Genomic DNA, 3118 nt, shown 5'->3' on the forward strand with positions numbered 1-3118 from the left:
TTGCCGGGGAGGCGGCCGGAAGAGTGGGCCCGGGGGCTTGCGGGGGAGCCGGGCACCCCGCGGGGGAGATGCGGACCGGACGCCTTCTGTCCCCCGAGGCTGCGTGTAGGGTTTGTTTCCCCTCCAGAATGTCCTAAGAAAAACGTTCTCTGGGGTGACTGTAGTCTTCAGACAAGAGGCGCGAGCTCATCTCTTATTTCTGCAGCTGTGTTGTTGGGTGCAATTGTTAAGATTGCCAGAGCCTCTCACCAGGAGATGCTTCCTGTTGCATTCTCTCTAGTGTATGCGAAGAGGGGCTGGATAGAAATGTGTGTCCCATGCTTCTGCACACACACCTTTCCACCATTGCATTTGATTTTGTTTCTGAATCAGACAGTCTTGTGATTCTTCCAAAGACAGTAATTTTCAGGTTGGTGTACAGAGGGTTTTCCTCCTGAATTTGGCTCTCTGTCAGTGGGAGACCCGAAGTTTTGCATGACAGAGGCTGAGGAACGATACCTCTGTGCACCTTAAGCAAACCTGGATTCTGTTCTAAGAATAAAAAAAAAAAAATTAAAAAAGCTACAGTTTTCTAATTGATTTATGTTTGCTGTGTATCATCTGTCTGATTGAGATTTTTATTTTTCACTGATTTATTTTGTGTTTAGTGTTTGATTTTTTGCTGTATCTGCTGAACTGCAGTGCAGTTACAGTTGCCTTGTGCAGGTGAGAAGGGGATGAGTAGCTGTCGGGATGTTGAGCTACCAGCTATGGGAGCCCTTCCTTATGTATTTGTGGTGTATCAAAGAAAGCATTGCTATAGGCTTTCAGTGAATCTATTAGTTTGAAACTGTAAAGCTGCTTATTTCAGAATGCATGGAGTCTCAAATATTGGAGTATTCTAAAAGTCTACTCACAAAAGTCTGTTACTAAAACTTTGAGATAGGTTCAGCTCAGAAGGAAGAATGATTGAGTGCAACTTGCCTGTATAGTTTTGACTCTTTGGTGTCCAACATGAGATCAGTTGATAGTGCAAAATTTAGAATTTGGTTTGGTTTTCCTGCCTCAGACTTGATTTCTCTTTAAACTTTGCTGTTTTGGTAGCTTCCCCCCATATTGAACTGATAGCTTCACTTTTTTTTTTTTTTTTTTTTCCTTTTTCCTTCAAGAACTGTGATAGAGCTAAGCCTTATAAGCAACATTGAGAGAGTGATATATCAAAGCAGAATCCCTGGTAAACGGCCTTCAGGTACGACAGACTGTTTCTGAACAAATGGTTGTAGATGTATTGAAAGTAATTTTCAAAACCACAAAGTTGGGTACATTAACTAGGAAAAGATTATGTGATGACTTGAACAGAAATTTAAATTTCAGAAGTATGGGAGTTATTCAGACTGCTTTAGATCTGTATTGATGGAAAGCTTCTCCCTTGATATTCTAATATAAAAAAAGGGAATGCATGGTGATGAAACATGATTCCTGGTTCTTGTACACATAGGACTTGTATTTTGTCAGACTTAACTTTCATGCTGGCTCTTGTCCTTTCCCTTGTATGGGCCCGCTATGTAAGCTGGCCCTCTGCTTCTGAAAACATGGTCTGCCACGGTGGGGCTGTGCTCTCATATCAGCATCTGCTGAAATGGGAAGATCTTGTTTTGTTTAATAGTCAGTGCAGAAAACCTGAATTTCAGTGTAATGTTATAAATTGTTTCACTCTGTGTGTTCAGTGATAAATTTACAGCTGAAATGCACTTGGCATGTTGTATGCTCCTTCAGTCAATCCTTTTTTGTATTTGTTTTTTGCTACCCAGTTGTCATCTGCAGATGTAGCACTTCTTTTTGCCCTTTCTTGTACGTCACTTAACACACATCTTGAACAGTACACACAATTAGAAATTGCTCTGAATGCTCTGTGGAGTAGAGATACCTATATTAATTATCTAATTTGGAGGATTTTGTTGGGTAGGATGTATGATTGGAAGGACACATGAGAGATGTAAATGCTTGCAAACCTTCTAATTAAGGTTTTCAAAATCATGGTCAGTGTTCATCTGGTTCCCTTTTTCCCTGTTCCTAATTCTCCTCTGCTCCACACTACCATCAGCTGTCCTTATATGGTTTATAAAAGAAATGTATAAACTTGTATTGCTAATTTGTTTGTAAATTATTTAATGTAAATGGTTTGTCAAGTCTTTGCCAGAGTAGGATGGCATTAAAGCCATTTGCATCTGTAGCAGAGTAGTTGGTTCAAGACAACATAGCCTAAGACTAATAAGGTGTTGCTGTCGTTGCTGATGCTTTGTTGTAGAATGTTCCCAGTGGTTCATGTTATATGGGTGGAGTTCTGAAGTGATATGGAAAAGCCCTGTACCTTTGTGTTTAAACTAAATATTGCCTTGCACCAGGCAGTGTTGCTCTGGCTTGTTTGAATAAAGAGTCTCTTGACCTGAGCAGTTGTATATTATCTGGGCTTGTCTCTATGATAGCTCGATTTCTGTAAACGTCAGATGTTGAAAAGCAGAATCTGCTGTGCATGTCCATACCTTCCTGTTGCAGGGGACAGAGTGAGGTGGTAGGAAAAGTAACTTGGACAGTTATTCAGTGGGGAGCATGGCTGGTGCTCGCAGTGCCTAGAAGAGGCTTCTTTCTTCAGCTAGCTAAAAAGATGGCTGGAGAAATACAGCCTTGCATCACATGGCTTGATGCTCTTCTGAGGAGGAAGCTAGTGACAGCCAGTTTCCACCATACCAGCATCTTCAGTTGCTATTGTCACTGTAGAAAAGGCGTCTCAAAATGTCAGACGATGGGCTAGAGAGCTTGCTGATGAATCAGCTCCACCAGAGTGCTGTCATTACACATCTCGCAGCAGCATGAAATGCGGGGATGGTATAGGCTCTTCGTTCGTACCTCCTTTGGTAGGCACTGTTTCTCCTTCCCCACGGCTGGCCTCGTTCCTCCTGTCGGATTTCAGAACCGCTCCCTCCTTCAATTAGGGATTGCTGGATGATTGGTGGCCTGGGATAATGTCTGCTGCATGCTCGGGTATGACCGCAGCTCCCTGTGTTAGAGTAGTAATTGTTCTGAAGGGTATGGGCGTTCGGGGTATGACTCATGAGGACAGCAGGCCTGGCGGGCCGAG

General features: G+C 42.7%; 1 protein-coding gene across 2 annotated transcripts in view; it reads left to right on the forward strand.

The window, feature by feature from the left end:
* The first annotated feature begins 1095 nt into the window (after nt 1-1095).
* The window catches only part of CKAP5 (cytoskeleton associated protein 5), a 52416-nt gene continuing 50393 nt past the window's right edge, over nt 1096-3118 (forward strand). Inside the window, exon 1 of one of the 2 annotated variants that reach the window (XM_017741666.1) lies at nt 1096-1228. The gene's annotated coding sequence lies outside the window, so the exon portion shown is untranslated. Of the gene's footprint in view, nt 1229-3005; nt 3022-3118 lie in introns of those variants that run through there. The other variant, XM_017741668.1, reaches the window with a different exon arrangement.

This window comes from Corvus brachyrhynchos, unplaced genomic scaffold (assembly GCF_000691975.1).
Source record: "Corvus brachyrhynchos isolate BGI_N302 unplaced genomic scaffold, ASM69197v1 scaffold115, whole genome shotgun sequence".
In the NCBI taxonomy this organism is placed as follows: Eukaryota; Metazoa; Chordata; class Aves; order Passeriformes; family Corvidae; genus Corvus; species Corvus brachyrhynchos.